This window comes from Diplotaxodon limnothrissa, linkage group LG10 (assembly GCF_057381915.1).
Source record: "Diplotaxodon limnothrissa isolate DT_005_m linkage group LG10, D_limnothrissa_male_GT1.1, whole genome shotgun sequence".
Taxonomy (NCBI): Eukaryota; Metazoa; Chordata; class Actinopteri; order Cichliformes; family Cichlidae; genus Diplotaxodon; species Diplotaxodon limnothrissa.
The window spans coordinates 18,191,697-18,205,050 of record NC_140605.1 but is presented as its reverse complement, the minus strand read 5'-3'; the positions used below and the strand labels follow the sequence as shown (position 1 = coordinate 18,205,050).

Here is a 13,354-nt window from a genome sequence, read left to right as displayed (position 1 = left end):
TACAGCTTGGAGTAAGACAACATGCATGAAGAGGATGATGTTGCCCTGCATTTCGTTGCCCTGTACCTGTGCATGTGCAATGACAATAAAGTTGAATTCTATTCTATTCTATTCTATGTGGACAAAATACTCATTTGCCTAATAATTCTGCACTCCCTGTATATCTGAGGGAGGAAACATCAAACGTATGAAGAAGAACTTTTAGAAGATCAAAATATTAATAGAGTAAGTAAGTTCTTGGGGATCCCTTTACTTTAAATATAGCTGGGTCAGACTTTCTTTAAGACCACAAAACACAGTGCTTCTCAGACGTATTCTAGTGAATCGACTCAACGTTTCCATTTAAAGCATCTAAAATTAACAGGCATTTTCTTTTTTCTTACTAAAGTCAACTTTGAACTCTATGTTGGTGTAGTTTTTGTTTAGTGTAATACGCTTTCCATAACACTCCTGCAAAAATAATTCAACATAGGGGGGGTGGGGGTGGAGAAGCATGCAGCTGATAATACTGCAGCTTGGATTTAGATAGCAGCCTAGCTGTTGGGGGGCCTGAAGGGCCTTCAGCAAAGTTGATGAGGACTGAACGTTCGGGAACCAGCAGGCAGAGCTGACTGGCAGTATTTACCGTTCCCAAGTAAACATAATGTAGATCACCTGTGTTGCTTTGAATTTCACCATGACCTGTAATTCTTTTTGGACTATGCACGAATCTAAGCACAAAGAGAAAAGCATCAAAATGTTAGACCGTGGAGGCTTTGAAACTTTGCTGAAAAAAATAGACTGAGAGAATAAATAAGTGTCAAGTGCTAAAGAAGTCAACCAGAAACACTTTTATTCAGTAGGTAGAAACAATATGAGCTCACACTTACAGCTGCTGAAAATATGGCTCCTCCTCGGGGCTTTCTTGTCTTATCGGATACAGTACACTTCCTAGTCCTGGGCAAAAGCCCCACTGGAATGGAAGCACATTTATCTTCTTCCAGTGTGAGAGCCTTAAAGCCTAAAAAAGACCAATCCTAAATTATATTATACACACCTAGTGAGAACAGACTCATTTGGAGCAGCAGTCAGTTTTATGATGCATTACATAAAGTAAAATGAAGTCAAACAAATTCATATGGATTTTGAACAGATTTTATGTAGACCTTTGTTCACTCTTCCTATTACCAAATAAAAACGGACAAAGGTGTGTCGTGAAATACTGATGCTTTTAAGATGCTTGTCTAAGTGTACGTTTAAGCACCCTCTTATTTCACATTCATGGTGAGCCTCAAAGACCTGCTTCAGTCTCAGATTGATGCTAACTAAGTGCAGGTCTCCTTCACTACATCACAAAGGTAAGAGTAGTGTGGAGATTTTAGAGTGAGCTAGTGATAAACTTCAGCTTCCTTCCTTGCAAGTTGGTGTGCATGACTTGTGTAATCGATGAACTTAAACTTTCCAGTGCCAAGTCCTTGAAACTTCTGATGTTCCTTCAGCGACTGATCAATACGAAATCTCAACTGCTGGATTTCACACATTTTTTAAAAGAAGAAATTCTAATTTCCCTCTCTCGCTCTGCTCCTCGCTCTCTGTCTTTCACAGTGTCCAGTTAAATTCCAGATTATTAGTTTGCGACCAGGTTACTGGCTATATGTCTCACCAGTGTTAAATGTCCGCGTGCCGTTATCCTGCTCTTAAGCAGTTCAGGCAAAGCATCGTCTCAGTTTCTGTCCATCAATTTCTGTTACAACAATGTATTTTTTTATAGTTCATGTTATTTTTATTTTTTTTAAACAAAGGCACAACATTCAGCAGCTTTTCTGGTTATTCTGGTGCTCTGTTGTGGCGACCCCCCCTTCTCTCATAAAGGGCATTAACAATATGTGACAAAAGACATTGCATTCACTGGGTAACACAGGGTAGTACAACTGCACAGCGATTATTGCATCTTTGCTTTACAGTTCATGTCATGTGATCCATCCGTGACACAGCAGTGTTTGTTTCTTCCCTTGATCCAATAACCTATGACACACATGTATATGTCACAAACCACATATATGCAGGTCCTTTATCATGCTGTTAAGGAATAATTCATGTTGTTTAATTTAACAGTGATGTAAACGCAGTTTGCTTTTAACCAAGGTCAGAGTTCATGGCTTTCTACCTCTAATATAGAATTTTTTAACAAGGCAATGGGCAACAAGAAGTCAAGCTGAGTTAAATGTTTCATGCACAAGAAACCTATTCACAGAGTGCAATGATGACACACAATCACAAATAAATACATTGCATGAAAGGTCTTGGAAGTTTTGAATATCCGAGCGTGAAATACAACCACCAGCTCTAAATCTCATCCCATAACTCATCCCTCCACCTGACATGCTTTGTATTACCTCATAACCCAAATGCTGTCCATATGGTAAGTCTCTTGCAGCACGAGCGCTGCGGTGGCAAAGCCTAGACCTGCTCAAAACACGTGCCTGAACACAAAACAGCCATATGCACTTGGCAGCACTAATTATTTGCAAAGGCCAGACACTATTTAGTATACTCACTCTCATTATTGTGCTTGCAGACGGGGGAGCAGTTCAGTGCTGTGATATTTGCCACTGAGATATTTGATTTGATAAATATAATACAGTGCAGACCTCAAAACCGAGAGGTTTTACTTTGTAATTCCATGACTTCATGTACGGGAAGCGAGCCATGTTTTTCAGTTGTCACATGATAACTGGATAATGTTTGCTGCATAGACTGAAAAAAAGTCATTGTAGTTGTAGTCTATCAGATTTAAGTCTTTTCTGATTAATTTTTACAAATTGTGTGAATAGAGCCTCCTTCCTGTAAGTGTTTGGTTTTCCTTATTGGCTGACCAGTTCCATATGCTACAGCTACACATATTATTCTCTCGCTGACATCTTTCATCGTATTGAAATTGCTGTACTTTTGCTTCCTAACTTCAGCACAGCCAATATAATATAGTATAAACTACTGGGTTGTGTATCACATGTATCATACTGTGGAATTTCTTTTCAGCGTGGTCATAATAATTGAGCAGGAACTTTGGAATAAGCTCTTTGGTCATCTACCTTTTCTATTACAGGGAATAGCTCCGTCAATTTTCTGTTGCGTGTGGAGAAACATCCCAGTTGGTTACAGCCTAATACCAGAGAAGTGTCTCTTTCCCCCCACACGCCAGATAGCAGATGACATACTGAATAATTCATTGTATGCATTCTAAAGGTACAATTTCCTCATGTCTAAGCAGTTTATACAGGTGTGCTAATGCACACCATAAGGTCCACTGGAACAACATGTAAGAGTGGTATTCTGATGAATGTGCAGCTGCATGTATTGATGCTCACTTGAGAGGATGAATGACTTGGAGAAGTTTGGTTATTTGCTAACTTATATGACAGCAGAAAGGCCAGAAGAGTGACCCCCCCGTGACCCTGTGTAGAACTATTGATTCTAGTTTAATATGTAAATTATCTGTGGGCTCAGGCAAACAGATCATACAAAAAAACTACAAAAATGTTTAGAAAACACTGCTCACATTTTTCACGATAAAGTATCGCTTTATTGAAATGTTGCACACTGTTAGACTTAATCCACTCCTATTACCAATGTCACTGCTGTTGCTGTTATTCTACAACTGTGAGCAAGCCCCTCTTTAATGAGCGATTTTGTCAACGTACATAATCATTGCATTTCATTTCTTTCAGTACCCTTTCCCCTCTGTGCCTTCTTTCTTTCTTTGTGCCTGACTGAGCATGATTTAAGTTGTTCTTCATTATTATGAAGGTGATTTACTCAGCAGTTGTAGTGGTTTGCCCGAAACCAGGGTTGCGCTACGAGGCATTTAATTGCTTCTCATTTAATTAGTGTAATGTATGAGGGTTTTGTTTGGTTTTGCATTCATTGTATTATTTTGTTATTCATAAACACGGCATAAAAGCAAAAGCAAAGGGATGTCACATCACTGGCTTTTCCAGAAGAAAAAAAATGGCCATACTGTTCAGATGAACCTTTCTATAGGGGAGCAGAATTCTCAGAATATCTCCAGCTGGAACAACTTGGAAAAAAATGCAGATTTTTGTGATGTGCTCTCAGATTTGGGCATTTTTCATAGTGTTTTTGAGAATTATTTATGCACCACTGTGAAAGCTGTGTATTACTTATTACATCATGTTGCATTAGCTATCGCTCCGCTACTTTCGTAACTCTGTACCATAACAATGATTGCCTGTGGTTACTTAAGGTTAATGTATTTTTCTGAAGAGGCTTTGTATTGAGTGTCGCACATTGTTTACACTGTAAACAATCCGCGTTGGTGCAATTTAAAAGGAGGCGACAAAGGCAAACAGAGAGAGACCTGAGGGCGGCAGCTAAAAGCAGAGCTTCTTTGGAAACCTGGGTTCAAAGCAGCAGCCGACCAGCAGCTGAATCATATTCACTGAAACATTCAGTAGCCAGTTCCTACACACTTTCCACAAGTGAGTGTTTTCAACTTTGCAGCTCTCACAGTAACTTAACACCAGCTTAAGAATATTTGCTGACCTCCAAAGGCTTGAAGTGCAGCACTAATGTAGCTGAGCTAGAGGTGATGTTGTGGCAGGGTGGGGGATCAGAGGTGCAAGTGCCTGAAACTGCATTTCAGCTTGTTCTTTTAAGATGGAGGCAGACATGTGAACTCAGGTTGTCCTCTGCAAGCTTTATATGACCGTTGTTTAAATGTTTACATTTACCTTACAGTATATGCAACCTCTCGTGGTGATGAGAGTAACTACTTGCCACCTGCTCAGTGCAACTGGAATGCCAGCCGGCTGCTGCTAAGTAAAAAAATTAATAAATAAAATTAAAAGGCTCACCCCTGGCTGGACCATAAAGTGGCATTATCCAGCAAGGAGCTGCTTATGCAGAACTGTCATCATGATTACTTTCCAGAGTTACATAATCCTGTCTCAAAAAATTATAAACTTCTGTGCTGTGCTGTTTTTTACTGTCTGTAAAGCTTCCAACTTATGAATCTCCTATTAAAATTAGGCTTTCTGGACCATTTTATTATCTGTAATTGAAACTACAGACCTCTCCACCAAAGTAGCCACTTGCATTTTATTAGTCAGGTAGATGCAGTGTGATGTAATTGCACAGTAAAATCCCCGAGTGACTACACTTTTCATCATGTCCCCTAATGACAGGGAAGGACATCATCACTGACTGATGATTTTGAACCCCTAAATGCTTGACTTTGTCTTTAAAAAGTACGCTGGTTTTTACACTTTAATCTTTGTGCTTGGTGTTTTAAATAATGCGGCATTCCCCTATATATATATATATATATATATATATATATATATATATATATATATATATATATATATATATATATATATATATATATATATATATATATATATTTTAATAGATCTACTGCCCATCCAAATATGCGTGTTGCTCTTTGATGTGTTTGAGTCCACTAGTAATTTCCAGGTGAATTTGGATAGTCAAATCAAGAGGACTTGTCACATCTTACTGGTTAAATTGCTGCACATTTCTAATTAAAATATGACCTCAGGAATGTTTATACCAATTAACTTAAGCAGGCTGACTTTTGACAGAAATAACTGCAGGGTCAAATAAGTGTGTGCGTGTGTCTCAAGCCAAATGTGAGTAGAAAACTTGGTAAGCCACAGATAAAATAGGAATTGTACTGTAGGCTGTGTTTGTCCTTGCTGCTGCAGTAAGCTTCTGAGAGTTTAACTAACTTTAGGTGATCACCAGTATTCATGCATGGCATCTGTAATTTAAACTTTGGTGGCAGAGTCAAAGAGTCAAGCTTTGTGTGTCGTCTGTGAAGTTATGCAATATAAATAATATTCCAAGTGTTTAAAGGGCACTTCTAGGGTTATTTTCATTATATTGTAGTATTCAGACTGGCTTTAAATCGACTTTAGACTTGTGACATGGCTGACACAATCCTGTATCTCTGTGTGTTTGAGTGTGTATGTATATCGATTGAAAAAAATCCATCACATACAATTAACTACAAAACTGCGACACACATTGCAAATAAGAACAGTTTGCTAATACAGCCTACGTGCCTTCCAGGATCCATTTTGTGGTCAAACTTTTACATTATAATTACATAATGCGTTAAGTTCTTACGCAGAATATAATTATGTATCATCTTCCTTGTATGGATGTCGGCCGAATGGGAGTCTATGGACAGACCCAAAGTTTTGCACTCATGAGGGTCTGAGGCAGAGTTTCAACTGGAGCTTGGATTTCACCCCTCTGGCCACAATTTGTGCATCACTGACCCGACCGTCCATAATATTCAGCAGCAGTCCACAGATCATGGGAGAGCGTATGCACGGACCTACGGAAAAGTTGTGGTGGACCACCACAGGTGTATCACACTTAAAAGAAGAGTGCAGAAGACACAATAGTAATTGTAGCTACTTGGACAATATCATGTCCAAGTAGCTGGACAAGCTGTTTTGGCAGGCTTTGCAAAGTAGAACAGCTGGATGAAGGCAATTGAATTGGCAAAAGAAAGCAAAGAGGTGACAAAAAACCAGCACATTCTGTCTAGAATCATAGACTGTGTGAAGTTTTGTGGAGCCTTTGAGTTGCCTTCGTGTGGCCATGATGAAAGTGGGGATTCTGATAATCCAGGGATATTCCAGACTTTGTTGGCTCCCTTGAGAGTGTGTTGAAATTAAAGTGTGTTTTTTCTTCAGCTCAGAGAAAAACACGTTTTTAAGGTATAAAAACCAGGATTACTTGAGAGCGATGAAAGATGATTAATGGGTCACTTCGTTCAAAAGTAACACTCGCTAGCTGAGAAATTCGAAGAGCAGCAAAGTGAATTAATAAAATAAAGAGCAGACAGTGGAGGAGTGACAGAAAAGGATCCAGACTGCAATTGATATGTATGACCAGGCAGTAGGCAGAGTAGTAGAGTGATTAAGCTTCTGGCACATGCGCTGATGATGCATGATGTATGGTAGTGATGACAAGATTGTTTATTGCTTGCCTACAACGTGCCTATAAAATTATGAGAAAACTGGTATTACTCATCCATCTTGTGCACTGTTTCAGCAACTCTCCCCAGAGTGGTATTATAAAAAGTTGTATGAATAACCCACACAGCTCTATAATGCTTCTTAAAAAAAACTTGTTACATTGCAAAATTGCTAAAAATTTGACACCCCTTCGGCACTAATCTTGGTGAGAAGGTTATGATACAGTATGTTCAGAGGACCACATTAGCGTGGTTCCACTGACTTTACCGTACAGCATAGCGAGTTGATATTAGCACAATTTTTCCACCACGTAACCAGCAATAGCTTGTTAGCTTCCATTGGACTAGCAGTTTTAAACAGCAAAAGCTGGTTACAAAGTGAAAGATTGTTAAGGTTAGAAGTGTGGCTGGTAACTACACCTAAATAGTGGGGCTACCACACAAGATTGGAAGAAAGTTGCTTGGTCTGGCGTGTTTAAATTTTTGCTACAACATCAGAATTTTAGGGTCTGGCGTTATTGGCGAAACTGTGCTGAACATTGGGGGTGTTAAGATCTCTGTCTAAATAAATAAATAAATCTGGGTAAATTCCCAGATGATTAAACATGCAACTATTTTGCTGCTAATAACTGAAATGAGTAAAGAAAATCAACAGCCTATTTATGCAAGATAATTCATAATTTTGTTGGGGGGGTTATATTGGTTGGGTCTGGTTATTGGAGGGGGGTCATAACCCCCCTGGAAAATTACGCCCCTGTCTGACGTAAACAGCATTAAAACATGGATCCTTCCTGCCGCATATCAGTGGTTCAGGCTAGTGGTAGTGGTGGTGGTGTATACCCGCTGCTCCGTGCACAGCCGATATACGTTACTACACAGCCACATTGCTGTAATGGTGCACATAACTGCTGCGGTTTTCTCCTCAACAATAGGTGTCACCACTGACAAAAAAAAGCATCTACATGAGTGTTTTTATAGAAGAGGAAGAAGCAAAAGAAAAGGCAAATAAATTGTTTAAACCATTTAAATGCCACAGTATTGTTGCTGACCATGCTCATCCATTTATTGCAACAGTGTACCATCCTTTGGGATCTAGTAGGATGAGTGAAAATCATGTCCACAAATCTCAAGCAACTGTGTGACGCTATCATGTCAATATGGTCCAACATCTGCGAGACATGTTTCCAACACCTTGTTGAATGTGTGTGAAGTAAAGAATGGTGTCCAGTCCAGTACTACGTAAGGTAAAGGGCCTAGTGAACGTATCTTTACCTCGGAAAAGAAGAATAAAAAGGCTTTATTGACATTGCACTGTGCAAAATACGAAATTAGGAGGGCAGCTTCTGGTTGGTCTGTTAAAACATTAAACGGCACAGTAATTTTACACAACTAATAATGAATAATTAGATAAATATAAAAACGAATTAGGTCCCTTCACTGCTAACAATATTATTCTCTGGTGACCTTTATTTTTCTTTCATGTTTTCCTATCTTCCTAATTTTATGTTTTCTGCTAATCGATTTATTCATTCATCTCTGCAGACTTAGCGAGAGAATATACTTATTCCTCTTGCATAATTTTCACATATGATTTACCAGGGCACCTGATGGTACACGTCCACGTCATGTGGGAATTACATTATTTACCCACCTTTGCTGACTTCTCACTTTTTACTTTTAGCATTTCCTCATGAAAATGCAATTTTTATCACACCTGACCACTTCGGCTTCCACATCACTCCCTTCTGGACTCAGCCTCCAATTCTCTCATCTTTCTATTGGCATCTATTCCTTGTCCCCATTCCTTCACTAAAAACAACTTTAAATGCAAAAAAGGCAAAACAGCCTTGCATGTCCTCCCACAGGAATGATGTGGAAAAAGGATAAATGAAAGAAAAAAAATCATTGCAATTTCCTTCCAAAAGGCATTTCTTATATAGTCGTTAAGGAAAAATGCATGAAATGATTTTTGATTCTATATTGTTTGTTATAGTCATTTAAGGCTCATGATTTCTTTTTATCAAAGAGCATCACATTTCTGTCAACAGCTCAATATGTAATTATGCACATGTGTGGCCGAAAATTTAAATTTAGCAACATATTTTCCACTCATTAAGCATAAAAATTAGAAAAATTTAAAAAAGCAAAGTAATAATAAGAATAATTCTTTGACATGTTTATGCTTGTGTGTTTCCTCTTCAGTGCATATATATCATAATGACTTCGGACTGTGTATATGTGTTTCTTGTGGAAATGTGAAAAATCCAATGACGATGTAATGTAATGCAATGATTATGGCAAAAATGCTAATCACAAATACAGTCCTATACTGAGGTCACGATTGTTTGTCATGATCATTCATTAATTTTAGAAACAAAAAATGTTTTTATTGCACCGTCGTTGATAGGTTTGTAGCTTAAACCTATTCGCTGGAACTTTCAGGATAATTTAATTACACAGCAAAAGCATTGAACACCAAGTAGGCAAACTTCTTCGTGTTACTCATGCATGAGGGAGACCTGTCTGGAGCCAAGTGTCGTTCCACCCACTTGACCTCCGTCAGACTCTCAGCCAGGTTCCCCATAGCACTCCTTTTATTGAGCTCACATGAATATACATAGGTTCATTAACATATGACGTCTTCATACACACAAAGAGTACCTTGCCTGTGCGTTGCGTAAGTCAAGATGTGACCCTGTGAAGACTCCCCAAAGCTGGTGCCAGGAGTCTTCACAGGGTCCATCTAAACAAAAGGCTCTTAGCCTAAAACTGACATAGCTACGTTTATCCTACCATAAAACAATAAGACAAGGTACGACCTCTTCCCATGCTCCCAGGATGTAGGTGTGAATGCCAGAACACTCTGGAATGCACACAAAGCCTTTGCAGACTATTAAGGATCACACATCCTATCACTACACAATCAATTATACACCTCTAAGCATATATGGTTAAATATTTTTAAGCATAAATGACAATAAACAATACAAATCTAACAGTCGTGTAAAAAGGACACTGATGTAACACATTCACATCTGTAGAAATCTAAGAATTATGAAAAATATTTGTATATTTTGCACCAAAGCCTGACACAAAATGAAATCACAGGGGCATTGTAAATGAATCCTCATAGATTAATCTTTGCAGACAAACTGTATAAAATCTTTCCCTCCATTCATTCTACCTGCATGATGGATGTGACTAAAACTCACAACAAAGTGTTCAAACAGCTGTGAGAGCCCTCTATTTCCCCTTCAGTGTTTTGAATACAGCACAGGTTTTGCCAGTTTGGAAAAATAATTGCTTGGGGGGATAACGCATCTTTTGTCCAGTAAGTTGACCATTTTACTCACCGTGTTTAATGGACATGCATCTCTGGCCAAATGGAATGTGATTGCGCTGATGATTTCAGTGTGTCTTTGTGAGCTGGATGGATACACTGACACGCACAAAGGCTTGCTTTCATGGATGTCTGAGTTGATGTTGGACGTTTCATGTTAGCCACCATTGTTCTGTTTTTCGAAGCCTTCTTGCATTCATAATACTGTGTTTTGTGGTGTTTTTCCAGGCAGTTGAATAAGTTAGTTTTGTTGTGTAGTTTTTTGTTTTTAACCCTCTGCTATGTTTGATTCTTGTGGTGCGAGCTAAATATCGATAGTCTCGATACCAACTTTGGTATTGGTATCAGATCGCTACTGGCACATAGCACATAGGATTGATACTTCAATACTGTTTTTATTCTCTACGTTTAATATGTAGCCCACTGAATTGTATTAAATAAATCAATTTTTGGAAATGAAAAAAATATACCTCAAACATGCAGAAAGAAAAATGTCTGAACCTTTTTGTGTTGACTGCCAGGTCCATTTTATATATAAACAACACAAGATGACCCAAAGTGCTTCAGAGACAGACATATTAAATTTCAGGGTCTCCAAAAAGTCCTGCTTTAAAACACATGAAAAACTGAAAGGTGTGTTTTGTTGCGCTGATTATCGTGGAAATTAAAAATCACAGTGATTAATAGTCATTACAAATGTTCAAATTGATGATGATTCATATCATAAATTACTTCAACTTTATTTGTATAGTACATTTAAGTGCTTTACAGGTTCACCCCAGCAAAAACACAGATAAGGGACAATAGAAATAAGCTGCCTTTACAAGTAAAAAGTATTGGTAACGATATTGTCATCAGCACCACTGGCCTTGTGTTTACATGGTATTGGATTGATACCAAAATATGCAGTATAGTACAGTACTAGTCCAGAAAACTTCCTGCTGCCGTGTGCAGGGAACAGCTGTGACTGTTGTATGCAGGCATCTGGCGAGGCACTGATTTAGAGAACGCTCAGTTTGCTTTTGCTTTCTGTTTTAACTGGGAGAGCATGCATTTCAAATATGGCTCAATCATGCTCATATAATTGTGGGGACACAAATACATGATCAATATTAAAATTTGAAGAATTGCCCTAGTGTAATGTAATTGCTCTTTACATTGCACTAAACCACAAAACAGGAAAACCAAGTTAAGTGCGAGTTTCTTCAGTGAATAATGATGAAATGTGATCATCATCATAATCTATATGTCATGGTCCTGGGTCGTTGACCCAGCGTTTTGTGTTTTGTGACTATTTCCCTCTGTTCTAGTTATTCTGTGTCCTCCCCCCTTGTGTCCGGTTCGGGTTCTAGATTTCCTGTTTTACTTTGTAGGTCTGTGTCTCGTTATGCCCATTAAGTTCCAGCTGTGTCCCCTCCTGTGTGCCATTTCCTCATTACCTGGTGTGTGTATTTATAGTTGGTGTCTGCCTGTGCTCCTCGTCGGCGTTCATCCATGTATCACTGCACTCATCCGTGTATTTCTGCGTATCTCTGCATTCATCTGCGTTCCATGGTGTCCTGTCTCTGCGTCCCTCTGCCCCGCACCCCCTTTGTACGGTCTCAGGTTTGCTATTTAGTTTCTCCCAGTTTAGGTTTCCGTTTGTAAAGTACTCATACCTTGTTGCCTGTTTTTGTCACCACCACCTTTTGTAAATAAAACATCACTCGTATCATCAGTTTGCTGCATCTTGGGTCCTCCTTTTCCTCCACACCACACGGCTCCCTCCGCCAGCCGTGACAGTACGAGCCGACCAACATGGACCCAGCAGCATTCGCACCTACCCAGGAGTTTCGGGAGGAGGTAACCGACACGGTCGCAAGGTTGGTAAACCTGTGGCTCGAGCAGGAGGAAGAAGAGTTCCACCGCGCTGTAGAAGCCAGGCTACAGCAGCTACTCTCTGCACACTCCTGGCTGCTAGACTCGCTTCACCCGCTGGCACGGGACTTCCTCCTTCATGAGCTGCACCTTCGCCCTCCAGCCGCTACCGCTTCCCAACCCAGCCCGGCCCGCCGGAGGTTTTGCCCGGCCCGGGAGGAAGCGACGATCGCGCCGCCGGCGCGTCGCCCCACAGCCGGAGAGTAGGACTTCGGAACTGCCGGCTGTGGTGAGTGGAAAAGACACTCCGTCTGTTTCGCCAGCTCGAATGACTGTTTATTCCGGGGCTGTGTTTGTTGAGCCAGCTGCCCAGCAGCCACTAGCTCTGTTAGCCACTCAATCGCCACCTCCATTACAGTCACAGCCAGACCTATTAGACACTTGGTTACAATCCATAGCTCAGTCAATAGCTCTGTTGGCAAGAGACTCATCAGCTTTATTATCAGCTCAGCCACCTATTCAGCCACCATCTTCACCAGCTCCGCCTGTATTACAAGTCGAGTCCATCCAACCGGAAAAGCACTGTATTTCACCTGTTCATGTCAAGCAGAGAGACACACCACATAACGCAGTTGTCAGTCCGCAACAGCTGGCCAGCCCAGAGACTGTGACGCACTCCAGGGCCTCCCCAGAGGCTGGGTCCCAGCCCCCGGCCGACTCTGGACCCCTGGAGATTAAGAAGCCAGCTGAGGACTGTATCCGGCTGTCGCTGCCCGAGCTGGGTCAATGCTCTGTGCAGCTGCAGTCTGCCTTGTGTTTGCCAGAGGCCCGTGTGCCTGCTGGTTCTGACCCGTGCCTGCCAGAGGCCCGTGCGCCTGCTGGTTCTGACCTGTGTGTTCCAGGGGCCCCGGTGCCCACTGGTCCAGAGACTGTTTTCGCTGGGGGGCCCGAGGAGCCCGTCCAGCCTCCTGCTTCGCCTGCTGGGGGGCCCGAGGAGCCCGTCCAGCCCCAAGACCCATCATCGCCACCAGCTGCAGCCTCTGTGTCTCCATCCTCGCCAGCTGCGGCCTCTGTGTCTTCACCCACGCCTGGCCCAGCCTCTGCTTCTGCTTCAGTCTCGTCTGGTCCAGCCTCTGCTTCTGCTT

At 40.8% G+C, this 13,354-nt stretch overlaps 1 protein-coding gene across 1 annotated transcript in view; it reads left to right on the top strand.

The window, feature by feature from the left end:
• The window catches only part of mtnr1bb (melatonin receptor 1Bb), a 50,847-nt gene that overhangs the window by 25,789 nt on the left and 11,704 nt on the right, over window positions 1–13,354 (top strand). The window lies entirely within an intron of this gene.